Source organism: Solanum lycopersicum, chromosome 10 (assembly GCF_036512215.1).
Source record: "Solanum lycopersicum chromosome 10, SLM_r2.1".
NCBI classification, from domain to species: domain Eukaryota; kingdom Viridiplantae; phylum Streptophyta; class Magnoliopsida; order Solanales; family Solanaceae; genus Solanum; species Solanum lycopersicum.
Genome location: NC_090809.1, coordinates 40,385,067 through 40,412,749, shown reverse-complemented (window position 1 = coordinate 40,412,749; position 27,683 = coordinate 40,385,067). Strand labels below are relative to the sequence as shown.

General features: G+C 33.8%; 1 long non-coding RNA gene across 1 annotated transcript; it reads left to right on the top strand.

Annotated features, from left to right (window-relative positions):
- The first annotated feature begins 2,161 nt into the window (after positions 1–2,161).
- On the top strand, positions 2,162–5,665 carry LOC104649677 (uncharacterized). The gene is made up of 3 exons (XR_743576.4): positions 2,162–2,488; positions 2,648–2,712; positions 5,359–5,665. It is a non-coding gene; the product is annotated as an uncharacterized lncRNA (long non-coding RNA).
- The last annotated feature ends 22,018 nt before the right edge of the window (positions 5,666–27,683 follow it).

Genomic DNA, 27,683 nt, shown 5'->3' with positions numbered 1-27,683 from the left:
CCGTTACGTCTAGGGGTGCTCCCCAGATGTGAAAAACATGGTATGAGATCATGAGGTTGAATATATTTAGGGTCGATGTCTCATTAAACCCTGTCTGTGTAGATTCTTTTTCATAATTGTGAAGCGCGCCACACTTATGAATGTGAGACTATGTGATGCTTAGGAAACTCTAAGCTTTTTGCATTTGTATGTAGTGCCTCTAGAGTGATATTATTTGGTTTCACCTAAACCTTATTGTTGTTATGGATATGAATACTTGAAGAATATCTCCTAGAATAGCCGAGGAAGAGATGCCTAATTTGGGGGATCATAATAACCAAGTGGCTCCACAAGACAACCAAGTGCCTCCACTTGTAGAAGTTGCTATAAGTGATCATGTTCCGGTTGTTCCTCCACCAATGAACGATGGAGAGATAAATTTAACTTTTCTTAATTTGGCCCAAGACATGACCTCTCAAGCTAATGTTTTCACTTCTCAAGTCCAAGCAATGACAGCCCAAGTGAAGAGGGAGGTTGGACCTTGAGTGCCTCAACATGCTATCACTATGGCCTCTCGTTTTAGAGACTTTACTAGAATGAACCCACTTTTGTTCTTCGGATCAAGGTCGGATAAGTACCTTCACTATTTCGTCAATGAGGTCTATAAGATTTTGTATTCTATGGGTGTGATTTCAATTGAGAAGGCCTAATTAGCGGCTTATAAACTTAAAGATGTGCCTCAAACTGCATATACACAATGGAGAGATAGTAGTGAACTAAGAGGTGATCTGGTGACTTGGTTGATCTTCAAGAAGGATTTTCTTGATAATTTCTTTCCTAGAGAGTTGAGGGAAGCTAAGGTGAAAGAGTTCACCTGTGATACCTCTAAAATTACTTAGGTGAATCTAGAGCCTAGAATGGTTTTATGAGGTTCTAAGGTCCTAAAATGTTTAATAATGTTGTAATGAGGCAGATTCTAAAGATTCAGGTGAATTGGAATTCAAACTTCAAGGACAACAAAGATGTTCGACGATTAGTTACCTATGTGCCTCATATGTCTTTATGTGCTTATGTGTGTGTGTCGTATGATATTACGAGGTCCTTATATAGGTAATCGTAGTTTTTATAGGTAGAGTATCAGTGTTTCATGAAGTTTGGGGGTCAAACATCCAAGAACGTCCATGACGTTGGAAATATTTACTTGTGATGACCTGGTGTGTCTTATCATGTTTCGTCAAGTTTTATGTGTTAGTTTTGGATAAAATTGATTTGAGAGGTCCTAAAATCGTATACGATCATATTTGGGTTGGAAACGTCCAGTTAAATATCACTAAGGACCATCCAATGGTCCTTGAGGAAGAATCCATCTTGGTGGCCAAAACTGCCAAAGACAATCCCACCTACAGAGGCAATCGACGTACAGTAGGCTGAAAGACGCCCCATAGGTAGAGGGAATTGGTCAAGAATTAGGCGTGGGAGGATGTCCTTCCAAGGAACAGTCTCAGAGCCAAACAACAGACCAATAGAACAGTACATAGAACAATAAGAATTACTCTAGATAGGAAAGTTGGTTGATAAATTAGGCATCATCCAAACATAGGAAGTATTAAGGATTATTAAGGTAATATTGGAGAGGGTGTATGGGCTTTTTTCTTGAATTACTTACGCAAGTCTTTTGGTACCTTGGGTAAGAAGAATGTCATATTATATATATTATGTGTTTTTGTGTATTGTAAGTGTATTCATATCATTATAGGTACTCCAAATGATCATTTAGGTGTGCTTACAGAGGGTCACTATACCATTTTAGGCCTATGGCCACACTAAATCTGAGCAACACTTGAAAAGTGTTGCCTAAAATATTTTTCAGAACACTTTTAAAATGTAGCCTAAATTTTCATGTTCTTGAAACTATAATATTTGCAACACTTTATTGGTATAGGCTACCCTTTTTTAGTGTTGTCGTAGTATGAAATTAATGGCAACAATTATTTATTTATATGGCCACACTTTTATAGGGTCCTATGTTTATAATTGTAAAAACAACATTTTAGAAGTGTAATAAAAAATTTAACCAAAATATTATATTCCCTCAAACATTTCTACTCTCCGTAATATTTTTATTGGCAAAAAATATAACTTTTCAAATATAAGGAAAAACAAATTGGGGCTTAGAGATGAAGCTAAGCTGAAAAATCCACACTATTTTTACACTCAAGAACATATTCTCCAGAACATAGCTGAAAAATCCACACGATTTATCTTCTCCGGAATTTCAAATCGACTGAAGAGGAGCTGAAAATCGATAAGAGGAAGCTGAAAAATGGAGGAGCTGAAGAGAGGAACTGAATACTGAAGCTGAGGTGAAAATCGGAGGAGCTGAACTGATTCTATTCTCCAAAATCGAAGAAGTTGAAAATTGGAGGAGTTCAGCTGAGCAGATGTTGACCAACAAATTCTACACTCCAAGATTTGTTAGTGTAATATGTTCTTTTCCCCAAATACGGAAGTACGATTTCTTTTACAGATTTCTGTCAAAATTATTTACAGATTCCTTGTTGAAGATCGAAGAGCTGAAGAAAGTGATTTTCGTCACATATTTTTGTTGATGAGTTTCTCTTTTCATCATAGATTCTTTGTTAACGAGCTGTTCCGTCGAATTTCACAGATGAACAAAATGTTTCACACATGAACACGCCTTACGTCTTGGGTTGTTGCAACAGTTTTTATAAGGTATGAAATTTTATCTCTAAGAGTCCTAATTATAGATTTTAGGTTTTGATATTCTTGTGTATCTTTGAATGTCTAAATTTTAATTTAGGGTTTTAATATTGGTGTGTTGTTGATATGAATTGACCTACCTCCTAAGGTTAGTCAACTAAACCTATACAATGAGTTTGTAATTAAAGATTAAGCACGTAGAGAGATTACATAAATTAAGGATATTTCCCTTTACAAAAAAAATTAAAGAATCTAAACTTATTGAAACAACTATACCTAAGATAAATATACTCAATTTGAACAAATATATCAATTATATGACTCTTTCTGTCTTTCTGTAGCAAAGGAATGATATAGGCATCTGGAATGCTCTATAGTTTGTGACTTTATAAACTTGTTGGTGGGTTGTTGATTTTAGTATATATCCTCAAAATGTAAGTTGTACTCCTACACTCCAAGTCTGCATAATATGATCACTTGCAATGCATGACTGTGCTACATGTTTCTGACTTTGTTACCAATTCTCTGCTGGAATGCATATGACAACAATCTATGTTCCCAGATTATCAACAACTTGAATATCCCTGCTAACCAGACAGCAACTAGCTGCTGCCTACAATCACATATCTGCATATTGTTGCACTAGACTGTAATTGTCTTTATTTGATGTTGAATGTACGTTCTCTCATTCACTTAGATGCATAGAGTGCTGACTGTTAGAGTTTAGGACCTAATGACATGATTATATACAACCTAAAATTTGTAAACACAAACCAAGCTAAACAAAACTAGTTAAGTTCAGAATGACAAGGAATTATACAGAAATAAAGGAGGAATTTTAATCTTTCTTAAATGATCATAGTGCACAACAACCTAAACTTTATGTTCCTAATAAACAACAACTTAAATAATATTTATGTTGAAAGGCAAAAAAAAACATAAAGTCCAGAAGTTTTATATAACATAGAGGAAATCTAGGAGGAACATTATTCCTTCTAAGCTTTTTCCTTCTTAAACATCGCATTCCAAACTTCTCCACATTATAACTTCCTCTCGCTATTTTTGGTAATTGAATGGGAGTGTAAAAATGTTGCATAATATCATGCTTGTGACTTTCCTTGGACAGAACATCTGATGTACCATTGGCCTCTCTATATTTATGAACACATTTGAAACATTCACATCCCTTAGCTACTAGACCTTGAAGTTCCTGAACATATCTAAAAATCCTTTAAGGAGGATCAGAAATCTTAAAAAACCACTTAGTTAGAAATGCAAAATGTACCTCTAAACTAATGTTTTTATATCCACGTTGAATACACCAGTTAAGACCATAACTCGCATATTGTATTATTTATTATTCCCTTCACCTAAAGGTATAGCAAAGGCATAAATGATATCATAGTGACATTACTATTCTAAGTTTGTGGTGTCCTAAAAACTCATATTTTTGTCCCTATTGATAGAAGGAACGAATCTCACTAATATATTATATTAATTTTCCTTAATGAGAGATTTTAGTTGCAAAGACACTATTATATCTATGTGGTAAATAAAATGTTGTATAAACAATGTTTACAGATCTCTCTGAAACTATAATTTGAGTTTCCCTAGCTATGCCTACTTTGTCTTAAAAAAGTTAACTAAAAATGATCTTTTAAGACAATGCATATTCTACTATCTCTTTTTGTTTTGTTCCTCTTTAATCTCAATTTGTCATACATACATAAAGCTCACACTTCTGCTCCTTCGCATACTTTAACTTTTCCAGCCAAGGACTTATTTAAAAACTAAGAAATTTAGGGCTATTCTTTAGCATTTCTCAAAGAGTTGTTCTCGGATAAGTGAAAGATCTTTCTTATTTAAAAAACTCTTGCTAAAAAATTAAAAACATCATTAAGGACCTTTACTCTTAGACCTACTGTTGAGTCTACTAGGTCTAACATATATGCTGGTGGTTGGTATTACGGTCCTTTGTCTCACAGTCTTTCAACCCCTCTGTGAGATTCCTTGATTTTTTGTAACTTCTTGTACTTCTTCATGATTTTCTTATTGAATCGTGAATTCAAAAGATCTAGTTAGATGATTCACGGTATTTTACTTACCTAGTAATTACTTTTTCCTTTGTAGTATCATTAACATTAAAAAACTTTTGTGGAGGATTCAAGGTTTGATTTGGCATAAAGAAATCGCCATGACTAGGAAGAAACTTTTATCATCTCAAAACACATGACTCTGATTTTTTACTCGTGACTTCTAAAACTTATTTTTGAAGTAGATAATGATTTAATGATCCTTATTATAATACTAAATATTTAATATCTTGATATTCTAGGAATTCAAATATCCCATCCAAGGATTGGATGAATTTAGCAAGCTATAACAAAGAGTATATTGATGGTGTTGAATCCTTCCTAGATTTTGCTTACTCTTATGGAGATTCAATAGGAGAAGAAATTCAGTGTTCATGTGCAAAATGTTGTAATATTTGTTAGACATTATGGAATGTAGTCTATGATCATCTAATATGCTATGGATTTTTTAAGGGTTATACTAGATGTATCAATCACGGTGAATGTGATATTAATTTGAATGTCGACGATGATATGGATTACTCGCGTGATGATATTGATGGGTTGTTGAATGATCAATTTACAGATGTTGCACATGCTAGAGGAGTTTATGATGGTCCAAATGAAGATTCCAAGAAATTCTATAACTTACTTAACGAGGCAAACAAAAAATTATATCCTGGCTGTATAGGATTCTCTAAATTATCATTCACACTTTGCTTATATTTTTTGAAGTGTTTACATGGATGTAGCAATAAATCATTCACTTCTCTTTTAGAGTTATTAAAAGAGGCGATGCCCGAGTTGAACATTCCTTAGTCTTACAATAAAACCAAGTCTATTGTTAAGAATGTTGGTCTGGATTATGAGAAAATTGATGCATGTCCAAATGATTGCATGTTGTTCAGGAATGATTATAAGGATGATGAATTTTGTCATACTTGTGGAGCTTCACGATATATTCAATATTCTAATGGTTATAGTGAGCTTGAGCCTTTAAAAAAACAACATTGAGTTTCAGCAAAGACTTTGAGACACTTTCCATTAATTTCTTGACTCAAAAGGCTATTAATGTGCTCAAACACGGCAGATTCTTTGAGTTGTCATGAAGAGGAATGTTCTAAAAATGGAAAGTTAAGGAATCCCGCTGATGGTCTAGCATGGAAAGTCTTTGATAGGTGCATCCATATTTCGCACTAGATTGTCGCAATGTGAGACCTGGATTGTCAAGTGATTGAGTCAATACATTTCGAATCATGAGTATATCACACAACGAAGTTATGTTGATGGTTTATAATATGCCGCTTTGGCTGTGCGGGTGAAATCTGAATATTCTATACTTTCTTTACTTTTACGTTGACCGCGATCTATCGGAAATGACTTTGATATTTACTAACAACAATTGATAAATGAGTTGAAATTATTGTGGGATTCTGGGATTGAAACATATTATGCTTCAAGAAATGAAACTTTTCAAATGCGGGAAGCTCTTATGTGGACAATCAATGACTTTCCACCGTATGCTTTGTTATCTGGTTGGAGTACAAAAGGAAAGTTTGCTTGTCCTTGTTGTAATCATGGCACTAATTCGCGTTATATTAAACATTGTCGAAAAATGTGCTATATGGATTATTGGGTTTTTCTACACATGGATCATCCATGGAGATCTAACAAAAGATCATTCAATGGAAAAATTGATTTCAGGCCTCCTTCACCTCCCTTAAAGGGAATTAATGTGCTTAATAGGTTACATGATTTTGAAAATGTGTTCGGAAAGAAGAGAAAGAGATCAAATGATGGCACATGGAAAAAAAGTCAGTTTTTTTAATAACATTACTGGAAGAACAACTTGTTACGTCACAATCTTTATGTAATGCTCAAAGAGAAGAACATAGTTGATAGCATTCTTGGAACCCTTTTGGATATTTCTGGTAAAACAAAGGATCATGTAAATGCCCGATATGATTTGAAAGATATGGGAATCAGGAAGAACCTTCATCCAGAAGATACAGAAGATAGTAAGAGAACAAAGATGGCAAAGGCATGCTTCTCTATGACAAATGGAGATAAATCAATTTTTTGTGTCGTTTTAAAGACAACCAAGCTACCTGATGGTAGTGCCTCCAATATATCTAGGTCTGCGAATTGGATGAAAGAAAAGTGTCTAATTATGAAACTCATGATGCTCTTTTGGTGTTGCTTTACTTGCTTCCAATACCAATTAAAAACATTCTTCCTGATCATGTGGCTATTCCTTTGATTCATCTTAGCTCCTTCTTCCATCATTTTTGTCAAAAAGTAACAACATTGGTGGAACTTAATTGCTTAGAAGAAAAGATCATAGAAACAATAAATCAGTTGGCATTTTTTGATATAATGATTCATTTTCCTATTCATTTGGCAAATGAAGTGAGATTAGAAGGTCCACTTCAAAATGGATGGATGTATTCCACAGAAAGAGAAATAGGTACATTCAAATCATAAATCCGGAACAGACGTTATCCAGAAGGTTGCATATCAGAGACACGAGTGGGAATATATTGTATGAATTTATTGTCAAAATATCTACGTGGGGGTGTGCATAGAAGATTTAACTGAAAATCCCGAAATAATAATGAATGTGACCCAAGTGATGCAGAAAATATGACTTTGTTTCCTAACAAAGGAGTTCCTTTAGGAGCAAAGAAAACTAATCCATTCATTTTAGATGACAAGTCACTCGGTCAAGCACATGCATGCTTATTTGGAAATTTTAACGAGGTTGAAGGATATATTAGGTACCTTAATTTTCATTTTGTGTTCATTTTATATAATTAATTTTTAACTTATTTTATTTATTCTTTTAAAAAAAAGAGTTCATGGTGTGTAAAGAGCATGAGCAAGAAGTAAATAATCAGGCACGAAGATCTAAATGGAGTAAGCCCAAGAGTTATTGTGAAAACTTCTCTCAATTGTTTGAAACTCGTGCTTTGCAAGAGGATGTGTCTGATTTGATAAAACAGTTTTCGAGAGGTCCAAATTCTGTTGCAAAAAGGTATTCTAGGTACCTCATTAATGGATATAGATTACATAATAGGCAGCGTGATTCAAGGTGTAAAACATAAAATAGTGGTGTTACACTGGTTGCCTCAACTACAAGTTTTGCAAACTCAAAGGATAAAAATCTGATTGCTGCAGATTTGACTTATTATGGTAGAAAAGTTGATATTGTTGAGCTAGACTATTACGTCCATTTTAAGGTTGTTCTATTAGAGTATGATTTGTATGAGGTTTAAAATTATACTTATGGCCTTAGGTATGTCTTTTTTAACAAGATATGCTCTCAAGAAGAGCCTTTTGTACTTGGATCTCAAGTACACCAATGTTTCTATGTGCAAGATCCATATGATCAAGATAGACATTATGTATAAAGACTGTTCCGAGAGATTTGTTTAACATGAGTGATCAAGTTGAATCTAGTCTCTAACAAAATTATGAAAATGATCTATCTGTACATTCAGTGGGACCATCTATACCAAAATATAATCGTGAAGTTCTCTTAGCAAGGACTAATTTACCAGAAACAGTTATTGATGTGCCTTTTGAAGAATTTATTACTCAACAACTTGAAGATGAGTATGAAGAGAAATTCAAAAATGAGTTTGAAGACGAGACTTAAGATGAGTCTGAAGATGAGCCTGAGGATGAGTCTGACGAAGAGTTTGAAGAAGACACACCATGAGTTTCATTATTTGTGTGATGACTATGTGTTGCTCAGTTACTTGTTTGTCATTTAATTGTTTTTTTTCTACAAGCACATTAAGATATGTAATATGTGGAATTGAAGTTTAGATCGCAACAATCTTCCAGTATTCTTTTGGCTTTTTCCCTTCATTTCTTTTATGATATAAATATGTGGAATATTTTGAGTTTTATACATTAGACAAGGTTTATTAGTGCTTTTGCTCATAGGTTTATGTGACCATTGCAGTTCAAATCTGAGTTTTGGTTGAAGACACTGCTGGTGACACAACAGTGCAAGTGAATAATGTAATGTGCTTTTCTCCACTAGGCATGCTAAAAGTATTATTGCATTTCAGAACCTTCTTGGATTATCTATAAATTGAACCAATTGCCTTATTGGAAGTATCCAATTGCCTGAAATATTGAATTCGCTTTTTTGTCTGTGGTGACATCCTTGCCTATAACATTTTTAACAACTGTTGGACGACTATATGGAAAAAAATAAATTTCACAATGAGACATAAGTAGAGAAATATTTTTGCAGTCCTTGGTTAATATTCCATTGAAATAAGAAAATCCAATTTTTTACTTAGGAAAACTGATGCATCATGAAAATTCCTATCAAAAGAAGCTAGGTTTTAAACTTTACAGTCAAAGATAGTCCAACAGTTATAAGAATTGATGGTATATTCTTATGTATAGCTTCAAGTTTTTGAATGACTATATGAATGAACAAGGTAAGGAATTATCAAGATATGTAAGGTGAAAGCTCAAAAGCATGACATGTAGAAGGAACGTATGAAAACCATTTTGTACAAGGGAAGTAATACTGCCAGGATTTAAACTACCACTATGTTTGTATTTGAAACAGAATACTCTTCAATATTTGTAATCTATCACTATGAAGTTTGTGGCCAATTGATTTTTACGATTATTATTTTGTAGGTCTACTTTATACTAGGAAAAAGCAAGAAGAATGAATCAATCACCAATACTAAACATAAAGGGTTCTAATCCTAACAAGGCTCAAGTCATTGAAGAATCTGGATGCTGATATGCTATATTGCTCAAGTGCTAAATTGGTCAATAAATTTAAGATTAAGAGAGAAAACGTTGCAAATGAGCGCAATTATAAAGCTAAGAAAGAGAACCTACCAATAGCGCTTAAAAGAAAGAAATCCGATGATTTCATTCAACAACAAGGAAAAAGTGAATTTGTTGGCCACAAATCAGTTATTCAGTCATCTCCCAGGAAGAACGTAGTACTGCAAATATGATTGTAGGGAAAGGACAGAACAAACCAAGGTCATTTCAATCTCGAGAGTCCATTCAAGAGAAAGGATTTAAACTGCCTATGCACAATTTCAGGTTGCAGATGTCGTCTAATGAAAATGTTACTTCGTCTGTACATCTGACTGGAACAACACTACGTAATGGAGAGGAACAACATGAAATTCAGGATCTGTTAAACTTCAAACTGGTGAAGAGGAAGTTGGTCCTACCAGCCACTAGTGTTGAACAGTTTCTTAAAGACCAAGAGATACATAAAGAACATAATATTGATCATGATCTACCAACAAAGAAACACATAAATAAGAAGTCATCCATACCACCTACTAGTCTTGATCAGTTTATGAAACAACAAGGGATAGTCATAGGAGATAAAAGAAAACAAATCAACCACATAGTTGCTGATGTCGAGCATACACCTACTCCTTCTATTAATCTCCATAATAAAGGATTGGATGCTATTGAGGGTGAAGTAGAAATCAGAAAGGATGCAGTTAACGAGGAAGTTGATATTGATTGCAGTACAAAAGGTATGTTTTAAATCTTGTAAGATTTATTTATCATTATGGAGAAATTTCTTATTTCCTGTCTTATAGATATATCGGAGCAGAAAAACGTTCAAGGAAAAACAACATATAAGAATATTCATGCAAGAACTTTGGAAGAAAAAGAGGAAGTGACATTTGATAAAGGACAAGAAGTGGACCAACCAATAAGATAGTGTCAGAATTAACATATTTTATCGGAACAATTGCATGAAATCCAAGATTCATTAGCTTGATGTACATTAGTTGGCATGTCGTGCAAAAAGATATTTAAAAGCGCATATGAAAATATATCAATGTATGACCAATAAATTTTGAAATTTTATTTTCATTGTGTTTTTCTAATGAAGATAATTTTTTTTATTTTGCATAGATTAAATTCGTAATTCTGATAGAAGGAAAGAAGTGGGTGATGACTGGTCTTCGTGATGCTTGGAGGCGACACAAACAAAATATTAAAGAGATTGTTTTTTTAATAAAAATAGTACTCTTGAGGATTCTAGCGAAACTTCCTAAAGACATTCTAGAAGCTCGATTCTGCCAGTTTATTGAGTATTGGAACCACCAAACTTTTCAAGTAACGCTAAAATAGTGCAATTCTATTCTTTGACATATTTTGCGTCATATATATTCTTATTTTTATTTATCAATTTAAACATCTCTTTTTATTTAATTACAGGCCATAACTATAATGAATTCGAAAACAGGAAAAAAAACAACAGTTGAGGCATCGAATGGGACCAATTAATTTTGCAAGAGTACGCGTAAAATTTGCAATACTTGTAGACATATGAATTTAGGCATCGAATGGGACCAATTAATTTTGCAAGAGTACGCGTAAAATTTGCAATACTTGTAGACATATGAATTTAATCTGTACATACTTATTATAAAAGGCAAATAGTTTTAATATTTCATTTATTTTTTATATAATTTGTAGCGTACCAAAACATAAAACAATGAAGAACCATCACAGCCTGAAATGTTTATTGTAACTCGTAAAAAGATGGGAAAGGAAATTTAGGACGATACCCAAATTGCAATAGTAAGTTTTTTAAAGAGTATTATTGGTGAATTTAATTCAGATATATATCTTATTTATTGTGGAGATTGTAAATAGTTCTTACTGTTAACTATGGATGTTAATTTTATTCAAAAAATTGAACTTCAAAATCGTCAAAATTCTGGGTAAATAGTGGATAATGCCTTTAGGGAAGTGTTTGGAAAGGAACAACCTGGCAGACATAGGTGTAATGGCAGGTAAGTGACGACAAGTTCTCTAAAGAAAGATGAAGAAATTAACACGCTAAAACAAAAGCATGATAATTAATTCAGTTCTCTTAAGGAAGAAATGAATGAAACAATGATTAAAATAAGAGTAGAAATACGACATCTTTTTAGCTAGTTGCTGCAAAACAACCCTGGATTGAATGTTCAAGATATACACGGGGTTTTTGGATCTAATATTGTTTCACCTTTTGTTGATGCAAGTAGCGCACAAGCTGTAAGAGGCAAAAATATTCCACATTCTTCAGGGTACACTCATTATTCGATTCTTCAAAAGTTATTAACTTGGTTCCTTTAGGCTTTTCTTTAACTTTCTCTCCTCTGGAACGTCTCAACTGAATTTTCCTCAACTTTGTCTAGTTGTTCTTGTTGGCTGTTAGTTTTATGTAGCACAACAACATCATTATACTTGTTATGAGTAGAAATAATAGATTTAGTTGCTGATTTGTATGTTTAGTTGTGGCTCCATCCGGCAGTCCGTGATTAGTAGTGATATTTTCGATATTTGTGCAAACTGCCATGTCAAAAAATTGTTATCCATGGTGTCTTTTTATGGTTTGTATCTTCAGAAACACTTGAAATGTTGTTGACCAAAATTATGAGCTAATTGTTAAGTATATACAGAGCTATAACCAGTCCAATGAACTTTCATGGATTTCCAGTTCTTACACTATCCACAACCATAACCAATCACACCACACATATCAATGTCCTTCCTATCTAATTATAACTGTAGAAACCCCTTATTTCATTAACTTTCATACACACATATTGAAAGAAAGAAAAAAAATGGAGCATTATAACTTTGCCAAAAAATTTATGACATTGGCTTTGTTTGCCATAGTGTTAAATAAAGTTAATATAGAGGTGGCTCGGGCACAAGGAATATGCTATGTATCGGGTGAAGGATTAATGTCATGCAGACCATCAATCAGACCACCTTATCCGACAGCACCTACAACTTGTAACACGCTGCCTCATGCAGACATGGCCTGTCTTGTTCTTAGTTGGATTGTTATTATAGCAGGTTTACATGCTGGCTGTACACTAGGTTCATTAGGTTGAGTGTGCTGAAGTTTATTGATTTCCTATTTTCATATTTGGTTACTGTTATTTGTCTCCACAGACTAAATAATTAAGTACACGTAAAAACCTCAAAAAATTATATTTCTTCCATTCAATATTGGGTATCACAAAGGGGAGAGGCTTTGTTGTCAAGTTGTCTTTTGCCCTTTTTCCTGATACCTAAATGGAAGGGGCAGACATCTTGCCTGACAAGATTCCTTTTTTGTGTCATGTGATATAAGTTGTGACTCTAGATTTCATTTGGCAATATAAAGTCTCAAACCTTTAATTGAAATTCAACTTCGCATTCTCTATCAAGGACTAGAACGAAAACCTCTTCTTCCAATTTTTGTTCTCTTTTGTCTTCAGTAGACTACAGTAAGTTCATGAATAATAGAAATATCATGAACTGAAGGTCTGAGTAAGATCATGAATGATAGAAGTATTATGAACTGCAGGCCTAAAATATTACAAGGGTTTCTTAGATAAGAACTGCAGGCCTCAAAACATTGTACATACTTGGAATCAGGAAATTTTGAATTTGGAATTCAAGAAATCTTATATCTTGAATTCAAGAATCTACAAATCTGAAATCTTGAAATTTGGAATATGGAATTTGGAAATCATTCTGGACATTTTGAAATGAAGATGAATATTGAGGATGTATGTTGGTTGTTTTATTAAGGTTCCATGCTTATCTTTAACATCTAAGATTCATATTATAGCTAAACATCTACTTTTGGTATCGTTTTCAAATCAACTCAATTAGTAGTTTACTCATCTTAAACATCAACTTTTATTGCAATCAAATTTGTCGTAAATTCTAAATGTGTAGGGAAATGTGGTGATCAAATTTGAAGGCTCGCTACAAGTAAATTTGATCTCATTCAATTGGATTATGAAGTGTGTATGAACTATTGTAATATTACTTTTTGAACAATTGTGTACACTTATTTTAAATATTGTTGTATAAGTATGTGTAAGTACACAAGACGTACAATGTTTTTAGTTTTATTTCAAATATATTTATTTGAATTACTTATGAGCCAATTTAATGCTTGAGATTATTTATTGTAAAATAATATTGGTACTTTTTAATTATAAATTGTGGCATGTATTTTATGGCCAAAATGATATGACCACACTTCAAAGTGTAGCCTTAGGACTGTACATTGTTGTAATTACATGGGCAAGGACAACACTTAAATGTGTTATCATACATGAGATAGAAAAGACAATACTTTGAAATTGTTGTCATGCATTAGATAGAAAAGGTTATACATACAAATTGTGGCCAATAAAAAAGCTAAGGCAACACTTAAAAGTGTAGTTGTATGAGATATAAATGTTTCTATTGAGGTACATAAAAGTGTGTCCATTTTACCTTTTAGCCTATGCTTAAAAGCTTAACTGATAAAGCAACACCTGAAAAGTGTTGCCTAAAATTTAAGGTAACGCTCATTTAGACACCCCTGGAAAAGTGTTGCCTAAAGTCCAAAAGTTTAGCCTTTTATCTAAGGCAACACTCTTTGCTAGTTTAGGCTACACTTTACTAGGGTGGTTGTAGACCTAAAATTGTGTAGTGGGTGCATGGGTGGTCTATCTTTGTCTTACTTATGTGAGTCTTAGGATAATTTTTAGTAAGAGGGTTTCCTGTTAAATAGGGTTCACTATGACATTGAATTAATTCACTGTAACATTGGCTTAATTAACTGTAATGTTCCTTAAAATGTGATAAAAGGCCTATTTGATATATTATGTGTTTCTAAGGTGTTAAATGTTGTTATTTTTCTTATACAATGAGGTATTAATAAAAAAGAACATATTTCAATTAAATGTCCTTTATCATGATTTTATGCATTAAGCCCATACTATGTATATTTCTTGTACTAATTCCATACTTTTATCTATATAAAGTGTTCTATAAGTGAAGGCCATGCTTTTAGGAGCAAAGATTGGATTATAGGATCATTCAATCAAAATTGAAGTATGTCCTCATTTGACTCGAGGGAATCACTATCTTCGAGTTCATTTATTATAGCATTGTAATAGACATAGTAGTACTATATTTTGATTGTATGGGCCGTGTCCCAAAGTATTCTTGTGTCTAAGATTTGATGAGATCAGGCTTAGTATTTCATATGATTTTTATATGAAAGTATTTTGGAAAGACTATTCCAATATTGTGAAAATTTTTAATTCCGTACTACTTTTCATATATGTATTTGCGATGAATGATATTAAAGAGCTTGTACAAGACCTCCGAGAGGTCAAGTACACCATGCCACACTCCATGATTTCCCTATCATGTAGGGTGTACTCTTGGGATGTTACATTATTAATATTTGTCAAGGATGTATGAGTATACTTGACTACTCTTTGAAATTTACTAAATTTTCCAAGTATACTCCATCCTTGGTTTCCAATCCAGGGGACGAGATGAGTTGTTTTCTTATGGGAGTGTCCAAAGTATAGGTAGAAGAATGTTGTTAAACTATGGTTCATGATAATATGAATATTTCTCATCTCATTGTTCATTCTCACCATGTAGAACAAACTAGGCTAAGGAAAAATAATAGAGAGGCCAAGAGGGTCAAGTCTTATGATTGTGGTGCTTCAAAGGGGATGTTTGAAATTCAAGACAATCCTAGATTAAACAAGAGATTCTCCAATAAAGTTCCTTTCAAATTTACCAAGGCTCTTGATGATAAGTTGTCTAACCCTATGTCTCAAAATGGAACAAGTACTAGTTCACAAACTAATAAGCCAACTTGTGGAAACTGTGATAAGAAGTATTCTGGTAAGTGCGACTAAAAATTGCTCTGGATGTGGAAAGAGTGGCCACAAGGTTAAAGAGTGCCCTAATGTGAAGGGGAAACACAAGGGGAGTGGGCAAGCTAAAGCAAATGGTTGTAATGTTGATGTTCCAATGAAGAATCACTTTTCTACACTTCGCTGAGTTCTCCTGATGTGGTCACCGGTATATTAACAGTTTTATATATTGATGTATATGCTTTACTTGATATGGGTGCTACATTATCTTTTATTAATTTGTTGATAGCTAGAAAGTTTGATATTTTCCCGATATTCTAAATGAACCTTTCATGGTAACAACCCTGTAGGTGAGTCAGTAGTTGCAAAGAGGGTATATAGAAATTGTCCTATAATGTTGCCGAATAAAGTTACTCATGATGAATTAGTAGAACTTGGTATGGTCGATTTTGATGTCATTTTTGGAATGAATTGGTTGCATGATTTTTTTTCTTCCATTAATTATAGATCATGAATTGTCAATTTCAATTTTCAAAATGAAACCGTTTTAGAGTAGAAGTGAGGAAATTCTTTTCCTAGAAGTCATATGATTTCTTGTCTGAAGGCTTGTAACATGAATTCAAAAGGGTGTTGATACCATATTGCAAGAGTCAAAGATTTAGACTCTAAAAATCCTCCCATTGAGTTAGTCCCCATAGTGAGGGAATTTCTGAAGGTCTTTCTTAATGATCTTCTTAGAATCCCTCGCCAAAGGTAAATTGATTTTTGTATTGACTTGCTACAGGATACCAACCCCATTTCAATTCCTCCTTATCGGATTGCTCCGGCCGATTTGAAAGATTTCAAGGCTTAACTCAAGGACATACTAGATAAAGGCTTCATTACACCTAGTATTTCACCATGGGGTGCTCAAGTATTGTTTGTGAACAAAAAGGATCAGTCACTTAGAATGTGCATTGATTATCGCCAACTCAATCAAGTCACTACAAAGAACAAGTATCCTCTCCCTCAGATTGATGACTTTTTTGATCAACTCCGTGGGGAAAACTACTTTTCTAAGATTGACTTAAGATTGGGCTATCACCAAATTCGGATAAAAGGTGAGGATATACCAAAAATGACATTTCGAAATAGATATGGTCACTATGTGTTTCAAGTAATGTAGTTTGGTCTCACTAATGCCCCGGCTGTGTTTATGGACCTCACGAATAGGGTGTTTTGAAGTTATCGAGATTCATTTGTCATTGTCTTTATTGATGACATTTTGGTATATTCGAGAAATGAGGGTGAACACATAGACTAACTGTTTGCCAAGTATAGAAAATGTGAGTTTTAATTGAGGTCGGTGGAGTTTCTTGGTCATATCATATCTATTGAGTGAGTTGAGGTTGATCCAACGAAAACCCATGCGGTCAAGAATTTTTCTCGACCATTGATTCCAACTGACATTGAAAACTTTTTAGGGTCTAGTGGATATTATAAGAGGTTTTTGGAAGGTTTTGCATCCCTTGATACTCCCTTGAATACTTTGACACAAAAGAGTGTGAAACTTGAATGGTCGGAGGCATTTGAAAGAACCTTCCAAGTCTTGAAATACAGGCTTACATTTGCTCCAGTGTTGAACCAAAGGGTACGAAGAGCTTCGTTATACATTGTTATGAATCACGAGTGGTGTTAGGGTTTGTCCTTATGCAACATGAGAAAGTACTAGTTTATGCTTATAGACAACTTATGGTGCATGAGAAGAATTATGCAAGTCATGATCTTGAGTTAACAACCGTTGCATTTTCCTTGAAAATATGGAGGTATTATTTGTATGTAGTCCATGTTTATGTGTATACCGACCACAAGAGTCTTCAATATGTGTTTACTCAAAAGGAGTTAAATCTCGGACAATGAAGATGGTTGGATTTGTTGAAACATTACGATATTAGTGTTCTCTACCACCCGGGCAAAACCAATGTGGTTGCGGATGCTCCAAGTCGTATGACCATGGGTAGTGTGTATCTTATGGAAGAACCCAAGAAAGACCAAGTAAATGATATTTATAGGTTTGCTCGTTTGGGTGTTAGATTTGAAGATTCCCCAAATAGTGGTTTCATGGTCCATCATAACTCTAAATCGTCTTTGGTGGTTGAGATGAAGTCTAAGAAAAACCTTGATCAATCATTGATGGAATTGAAGGAATAGGTTATTGATAAGCTTAATGAGTCATTCTCCTTAGAAAAGATGGTGTCTTGAGATATTAAGGAAGGTTGTGTGTGTCCAATGTATGACTTAAGAAACTGGATTCTTGAGAAAGCTCATGGTTCCTGTTATTCTGTTAATATTGGTTTCACAAAGATATATCATGACCTTAAAGATGTGTTTTGGTAAGAAGGCTTGAAAAGGGAAATATTGGAATTTGTTTCAAAATGTCCAAATTGCTAACAAGTGAAAGCCGAGCATAAAAAGCAAAGTGGTTTACTTAAATAATTACAAGTTCCCACTTAGAAGTAGGAAGACATTAACATTGACTTCGTGGTAGGGTTGCCTCAGACTCAAAAGCAAAAGGACTCTATATAGGTGGTTGTGGATAAGTTGACCAAATTCACTCATTTTATTCAAGTCAAGTCCACTTACTCCGCGGAGGATTATGCAATGATCTTCATAGTTGAGATTGCGTGTCGCCATAGTATTCCGTTATCCATCATATCGGATAGGGGTACACAATTCAAATATAGGTTTTGGAGGTCATTCCAAAAACGGTTTGGTAGAAAGGTGTAGTTAAGCACCGCTTTTCATGCTCGAATAGATGGTCAAGAGGAATATACTATTCAAACCCTTTAGGATATGCTTATAGCTTGTATAATTTATTTCAAGGGAAATCAGGATAAACACTTGCCTTCGGCTGAGTTCTATTGTAACAATAGTTACCAATAAACTATATCTATGGCTCCTTTTGAGGCCTTGTATAGTAGGAGATATAGATCTCCAATTAGATGGTTTGAAGTGTGCGAGTCTTCACTTTTTGGTCTTGAATCGATTTATAAGACTTTCGATAAAGTTCACATGATAAGGAACCGATTGAAAAAAACATATAGCTGGCAAAAGTCTTGTGCCGACCATAGGAAAAGGGACCTAGAATTTAAAGAAGGAGATAAGGTGTATCTACAAATTTCATCCTTGAAAGGAGTGATGAGATTTTAAAGAAAGGGAAGTTGATTCCTCGTTATATAGGTCCCTATGAAATTTTGCAAAGGTTTGGCAAGGTTGCCTACGAGTTGAGATTACCTAGTAAATTTTCTTCGGTTCATCCGATGTTCCATGTCTCTATGCTTAAGAAGTGCATCAGTGATCGCGAGTCCATTATTCCAGTTGAGGGTCTAGGTTTAGAAGAGAACCTCTTCTATGAGGAGGTTCCAGTTAAAATCTTTGATACACAAGTGAAGAAGTTGAGAACAAGGAGGTGGCTTTCATAAAGGTGTTATGGAAGAACCACCTAGTTGAGTGAGCAACATGGAAGGACGAGGCTGACATTAAGTCCCGTTACCCTCATCAATTTGTTGAATAAGGTCAGCTATTTCTACTAATAATTAAAATAATAAATATATTGAAATTGACTTGTTTTGCAAAGATGTGCATATTTATAATAAAGGTGTTTGCTAAAATGAAGTTTCATACGAAAATGCTCTTTTGCTCAATTTTGTACTTATTTGAGTATTGGTATTATGTTGCCTATATAAAATGAGATTGATCAGGTATATATGTATTGCAAGATTTTTTTTTGAATAAGTGACTATATGTTGGGTTGAGCTCATGTTGTTGTTCATAAGGTAATTCATCATGTCGTGGTTTTGAGCTCTTCTGTGGTGCAATTGATGTTTTTAGTTACTTTATGTAACTGTCATGTTGTTAGGTGGATTTGAGTTGTAACTCATACTGATTTTGTATGTTGTTTGTTGGGCTGCTAGTATTGAGTCCATCCTTTTGTTTTAAAAGATTTTTAGTGTCATTCGGGGACGAATGTTCCTAAAAGGGGATAATATAACACAACGAATTTCCATAACCTAATATAGAGCCTCACATGATAGTCTAAGGTTTGTAACACTATTTTAAGGTCAATAATAGTGTTTAAATGTCATTTAGGAAGATTAATAGTCAAAATATCAACGAACATCCATGTTCTTCGGAGACTAGTGCAAACGGTGCTAGTGTTCCTTAACCTATTTAACGGGGTTTTAATAGTTGGAAATTGATGAAATTAGACGAGAAGGTGTCTAACATGCATTAGAATTTTTTTAGGGTCAAAAAATTCTGGTACGGCTCCCTAAGGACCACCCTAAGGGTCCTTGAGAAGGATCCTTCCATTTTGGCAGTAACACCTTGTAGCCAAAACAGACAAAAAACCAGCTTTACAGAAAAAATTTGCAGGTGCAACAAACGGTGGCATCGATGAAGTGTAGCCTGATCCACTATCCATCCTGCACAACCGTCGATGGGATCATAAACTCCAAAAAAATTTAGCCAAGAAAATTGGTTAAGTCTTGGATGACGGACGGACTTATGGTCTATAGGTCAGACAACGGTCCGTAGTTTGTGACCGTTGATCAATACTCTCTTCACCCACTCTATTAAACATGTTTTCTTTTACCTTCAGTCTTTCAATTTAAGTTTTGCTAGAGTTAGTTGTGGGAATGTCACATCTTTAGTTAGTTAGAGGCTTTCATTCTGACATAATAAGATTAAGTTTTAACACCTATTTTTATCTTTTAATTGTTAATTGAACTCTTAGTTCAATTTATATCTTTTGACTCAGATTGAGTATCCCCTATCGTTTCAGTTTATCTTATGATTTCAAGCTTCCACACATCATTTCTCATTTCGGTAAATCTTTACGTGTTCTTGTGATATGTCAGTTAGGGTTAGTCTGGGGTCACTCATGGTCCTAGGTCTCCTGTTATGTCAAGTGGGTAGTCTCGAGGCGTGAAAACTTTGGAGATGATAAGGTAGTTATGTTTAATTACAAACTCTCCAATACGATTTTAAAACATTGTTCATTAATGAAAATGAATTCGTGCAAGGATATTTGCTTCTAACATCTGTTATTGTTTAAATAATGAGATCCTATGGTGAGAAAATTAATAATCATAATGTTGTCTCTAATGTGTTGAGAAGTTTAACCACCAAACTTGAGCATGTTTTTACCCCAATTGAGGAATCTAAGGACCTATCTACTTATTCTTTCAGTGAATAAATGAGCTCCTTGATAGATATCACAGAGGCAATTTATGTGGTAAAGGGGGAGCTCCCAGGTTAAGGGGGAGTTTTCCAACAAGGTAAAAGCAAAACAAACCGCGTGACGAGGATATCACAGAGGCAATTTATGTGGTAAAGGTCTTACTGGCAGTGACGGAGGTAGAAACTCAATTGGTAAAATCAGTCAATACAAGAGCAATATTCAATGCCAATATTACAAGAAATTTTTCCTTGAAGAATTTTATTGCTGGATGAAGCAGAAAGATGAGCAAAAGGAAGCCATTTTAATCAAAAGGTGGAAGAAGAAAATAAGTTGTTTATGGGTAGTTCACAAATAACTTAAGTGTGAATATTTTGTGGTTCATTGATAGAAGATACCCAAATCACATGTCATTTTCGAAATCTCTATTAAGGGATCTTGATGTGTCCCAAAAAAGTGTGGTGCACCTAGAAGATGACAAACAAGTGCACATTGAAGGGAAAGGTAAAAATGAGATAAAGATATCCAAGGTAATGTGAAGCTTTTTATATGATGTGCAATATATCCCTACTTTGGCTCGTATAAGTGTTAGTGAATGGATGGCCACTGGCTAATCAATTTATTTTTTATGATACTGGATTTGACATTAAGGACAAAATATTTGGACGCGCGATAGGTCGTGTGACAATGAAAAACAAAATGTTTCCTATTGATATTTCAATTATTGGTAATAATGCCTTAGTTGTTAGAGGACAGAATGAGACTAATTTATGGAACTTACTTTATGGACATTTAAGTGTCAGTAGGTTGCAACTTTTGGTTAAAAAAGATGTGGCTATTGACTTGCAAAAAATCAATGAACTCGACTTGTATGAAGAATGTATCTATAGGAGGCAAACTAGGATTCGTTTTCAGTGGATTATCATGGAGGTCTACAATTTGTCTTGAACTTATATATGTTGATTTGTGAAAGTCAATGAATAGAATTCCTTTGTGGGATTCGATATTTTTTTATGTTAGCTGATGATTACAACCCTTAGTTGGGTTTATTTCTTGAAGTTAAAGTTTGAAACCTTTGTGTATTCTTGTCTAATGATTTTGATTATTTCTATGATAAGAATGTAATTCGCCTGTAAACTTTAGCACCATATACACCGGACAAGAATGGTGTGGCCGAGTGGAAGAATAGGATCGTGATTGAAATGGCTCGAAGTTCACTAAAAGAAAAGAGTCATATTTTTTTTGTCATGATCGAATCTACACTGTGAACGTGGCCGGCACTCAAGAACCATAGTGATCCTCAAGCAAACCCTCATCCTGGATGACTATAAGCGGAAGACTAACTCAAGCATACAAAAGCTTAGAAACTAAATATAATTCATGAAACTCAATACAAGATATAACTAAGATGATTTATTTTGAATATTATTAGGATATTAAACTAGGCAACAATAGGCAACTCAAGTCTTCAAAACATTCATTAAGATTAATGAAATGACTCCTCAAACTATACTGACTATCTATGAAGCCTCTACCTGGCAAAGATGGAAGCCGGTAAAAGACCCATGACATCCTAACAACTGATATAACTTAAAGTACAAGTGGAACCCTCTCGAAGCAAGGATTCTCACCATAGCTAACTCCAACTGCATGCAGTATCAATGAAGCACATGTTGATAATCGTGATTACTTGTATTGAACTATAAAACTAGGCTGGAAAAATGGGCTCAGTCCATGGAATATACTAGCATGTAAGGGAAGTTCTAAAGCATAACATAATCTTGAACTTGATAAAAAGAAAACATACTTACCTCTTCCCAACTCATTCAACTAACTCAACTCAAGAATAAGATACTCAACTCAAAGATAAAATATTCAACTCAGTGAAATAAGTTCAACTCAATAATAAGACACTCGAGTACTCAAACACTTGATACTGAACTCAATATAAAGCAACAAGCAGAGATGCAACATACAAAATGCTTTTAAATTAGATGAAAGCAACTCAATTTATTTAAGAATACATTATAATTATTTTGTATATACAATGCAAACTTTTTTTGTATATGAAATTATAAGTAAACTCTGTGCATATAATAATATAAACATATCTGTGAGTGTTTCTCTAACCGACAAACATCACTTATGAGATTTGTTATGATACAATGTTTTACATCACACTGTCAGGGCTGTCCTATACCTTGCAAGGGGTAAAGAACCTAACTACTAAGTGAATTCACTAGTCTATGCTAAAAAGTACTAATAATCATCTAAAAAGTATGAACCATTTCTACCCACGTTGGCTACATGTTTTATGGGGAATAGAGTTGTTTGAACTCTCCCCTATATGGGTTATCAATACTACTACCAAAATATATCTAGCTCATATGTTTCAAAACATAACTCTTTTTGTGGTTTGAAGTAATTATACAAAAACTAGACCAAAGGTTCTCTAGGAAATCAATGTTTCCTCTCTTTCTTAGATGTGAAAGAATTTACATTTTACTAAAAAAATTAGCTCAAAGGCTCCATTTGAAACAATTGTGTATCTTCTTGTTTAAATATTAAAACATTTACTCTCTGAGAACACATAGTTCCTTTAAACTCTTTTGAAGAAAATGAACATCATTTGTTAGCCTTTACTCAACTCAAAACCCAAGTCTTAAAACAAGTTTAAAGCTTTTGTAAAAGACTTTTTAAAATAGGATTCATACTGAACTATGAACGTAAATGACTCAATTCAACGTTTTCAATGACAATAGTTAGAACTCAACACGTTGAACTCAAAAACTTCAATGATACTACTCATCGCAAGAATGATTGACCTATAGGGTTCATGCAGAGTTAAGAGCATGAAATACTCAACTCAAGGAATATAATTATAAAATAATTATTAAGTCAATACTCAATACGTAGAACTTGAAAGTACTGCTCCTCTCAAAGAGCTTATGGAGTTCATGTGGATTTTATGGGAATGAACTCATGTATACACTCTTCACATTCTCATACTTACTTTCTCAAAACATAGTTCAAATCGATGGTTGATCTTAAAAGATTCACAATTAAACTCAAAAGTTGAACTTCACTATTATGTCTCTCTTGAATGTGAATTATGAATTTAAGAGTTATGGTTCATGCTATGAAGAATCTTATGATGATAAATTAGACTTTGGAATACATTCTCCTTATTATCAAACTCACTTGCTCGAGTCTTGAAACAAGTTATTAGAAATTGTAGAAGATTCCTCAAAAAGACGCAAAGGGACTTTCTCGAAATGTTTGAAAGAACTCACAAGATATAACTCCTAATTCTTCCTTGAATTTAAATTATGAATTCCAGGTTATGATTCACTTTATTAATTATTTCTAGGTTTTTAGAAGTATCATAGAGAAGTTAGGATCGAAAGGGAGTGAAGGTACACCTTAAAAGAACTCAAACGGAGCAACCTACTGCATGCTTAACGAGGCAGGCGACCATGGTTCACTGAGTGGCACGGGGAACCAGCCCCTAAACTACGGAGCATAATTTGGGGTGGATGGCGCTTCGCACCATTTATTAACCAAGAAAACCCGATGAAATTCCTTGCTCATTTTCTCATCCTAACTTGTCTATACTCAAACGGTTTCTTCCCCAAACACTTGGATTTGATAACTCAACATAAGTACAATCTAATCCACTAAATAGAGACACTCAATTTCATCTCAAGAATTCAGCAAAAGCTCAACAAATCAAGATTTAAAATCAACTTCAAGAACACTTATTAAGAACTCATGAATAACTCTAATCTTTTCAACTTCAAAAATGAAATTGCACGGAAAATAACATGATTGATGTGTGGGTGAAAAAAACAAACACTACAGAAGCTTACATACCTCTTAGAGATCAAATTCAAGGCAAAAATTCGCAACAAAACTTAAGAACCTCGACGAATACCTACAAGTTAGAAAAGCTCTTTATGGTCTAAAGAAATCTCTACGTGTGTGGTATAATAAATTGATCATTATTTGAGGATAGCAAATTCACAAGAAGTGGAAAGGATCCCACTTTCTACTTGAAAAAACGAGGTAATGGAGAATTTTGGTGGTTTGTATCTATGTTGATGAAATGATTTACTTTGGTTCCTCAAAGTCTTTAGTTAATGAATTCAAGTTCAATATGATAAGAAACTTTGACATGTCTTACTTTGGCTTACTGAAGTATTTCTTGGGGTTTAAGGTGATCCAAGATAAAGATGGAATTTTTATTTCTAAAAAAAAATAAGCAGAGGATCTTTTGAAAAAAAATCCATATGATGAACTGTGAAGCAGCAGCTACACCGATGAATATCAATAAAAAGTTTCGACATGCAGATGGAACTGAGAAATTATTTTCTGTTAGTGTCTTGAGTTATTTAATGCACACTAGACCTAACAATGTAATTCTGTTTGTGTTGTGTCCAGATTAGTGCAAAGACCCACAAAGCAATTCTGTTTGGTGTTGTGAAACGAATTCTTTATTATGTTTCTGATACAACAGACTTTGGTATCTGGTATTCTAATGAACCAAACTTCAGATTGGTTGGCTTTAACTGAGAGTGATTATGCAGACTGCTAGGATGACCAAAAAACCACTTTCTGTAGTTGTTTCAACTTTTGTTCCGGATCTGTTACATGGAGTTCAATGAAGTAGGAGACACTAGGTTTGTCGACATTTGAAGACCATTATACAATAAAAAGCTTAGCAGCACTACTAGCTTTATCGCTCCAGAAACTACTTGAAGATTATAGTTACGAGCATAAGGAGTCTACTGAGATTTTTTTTGATAGAAAATTAACAATTGCTATTGTTAAAAATCCCTCTTTTCAAGAACATAGCACATTCATGTGCAATATCAGTTTATCCGATCTTTGCTAGCTGATGGAAGAATAGTGCTGAAATTCTGCAGCACAAACGAGCAAGTAGCGAATATTTTTGAATTCTCTTCCTCTAGGTAAGCATGAATATATCACGTTGCTATTATGACCGTGTGATTTTGAATCAAGGGGAAGTGTTAGTTGACTCATTCAAAAGTTAAGTGATATTAGTGGCAGTACTTTTAGGAGTCTTTAATTTCCCAGTTTACAAGATCCAGGAGTCCTAATTAGTTTATGTTAGTCAGATAGTAGGTTTTGTGTTAGTACTGAACTAGTACCCTATCATTTCTCTAGGTTTGTTGCTTTCCAAGTAATATTCAAAACTTGTATCACTGTTTTCTAAAGCATAAGAAAAGATTAGGTTTTTGTCTTTGTTTCTTAACACCTTCTTTGAAATGTATTTAATATCTTTTGCCAATAAGAAAGACATAGATGATCATAAAATAACACACAGACACTTCATTTGCCCACATTCGCATGATCGCATTGAGTTCGTGTGATTTCAATTCAAAAAATTTAACAGTTTTTTTTTCTACATTTTGAAGCGAGGGGAATATGTTGTTTCACTTGGTGAACATAGCAGACCAGAAAGATTTCTCCGAACAAAATTGAAAGTTATCCATTTTTTTTGAACAACGAGGTAAGTTTTCCTATGCGAGAAAGTAGCCGCGCATACTTCTTCTGAATCAATCAACTCCATTTTAATCTTTTGCTTATTCCTGCTAGTCCGTTTCTTCATTGCTAAAGAAAATAATAAAAGAAGAATATTAGTAGTTGTTTTGGTTGAATAAGGCTGAATACCTGAACAACTTGGAGAAGAACGCAAGGTTAATTTATAATAGGCGAATGAGTCTATTTTTCACCTCTATTGTTATATTATTTGATGTTTTAATATTATAGGTGTCTGTGTTATGTGTCTTCTCACATTCTCTAATGTTTTCATATTAGGAATCTATTTTTCATGTGTACTATCACTTTATTTCATATTTTTGTTTTCTAAGTCTATCCATGAATATTTTCACGTCAATTTAATATTTTTATATTATGTGAATCTTTTATTATATTTACATATATATTATTAGATTTGGAAAATAGACTTGAAACACCAGAAAGTTTTCTATGTGTGATCGATATGTCGTTTATTTGAGTCATTGAAGAAGTCACTAATGCTTGCAGTAGAATTAAAATTAATCCAAATAGTTCTATAACTAGACATGAAGTCAGACTTGTGGGTAAAGACTATCCGCAACTTATGGGGTGGATTAACCCGACACTTTCTCTTCGGTAGCCAAGCTCACCTTTGCTCACTTGTTTATTTGATTGACTGCTTCTCAACATTGGCCTTTAAATTAGTTGGATAGCAAGAATGTGTTTATTCACTGTAATCTCTGTGAAGAGGTATTTATATAGAACAATCACGAGGAGTTGTTGATCAGTGGCAGTACAGAGAACTTTTTCATCTGATAAAATCTTTATATTGTTAGAGCCCTTGTGCTTGTTTTTAATAACTTAGCAATGTAATTCAAGAATTTGTTTTGAAAATAAGCAAGTGTGAACATTTAGTATTTTACGGACAATCAACTGTTAGTATTATTCTTTTAGTTGTCTATGTTGATGATATTGTTATAATAGGAGATGATTCTACATGAATTTCTACTCTGAAGAAGTTTTTTCATTCCATGTTTATACCAAAGTCATGTGGAAGCTGAAATACTTTTTTGGTGTATAGAAGTAGAAAGAAGCAAGAAAGGGTTTTTCTTGTCCCAAAGAAAATATCTAGTTCACTAAATTACAGAAACCAGAAAGTTGAGAGTTAAGCCATGTGGCTGACAAATATATTCTAATGTACATCTTACTATGTTGGGAAACTGAACTATCTCACCGTTACCTATGAAGATATTGCCTATGCGGTCAGTAATGTCAGTCAATTTATGTTTGTACCAACATTCAAACACTAGGAAGCCTTGAAACAAATCTTGTGCTATTTGAAAGGAGCTTGTGGACGTGGCATATTGTATAGTTATTACGAGGATTCTCAAGCTAAGTGTTTTGTAGGTGTTGATTGGGCTAGATAAATACGGATAGAAGATCTTTTACTAGCTATTTGTATATTTGTTT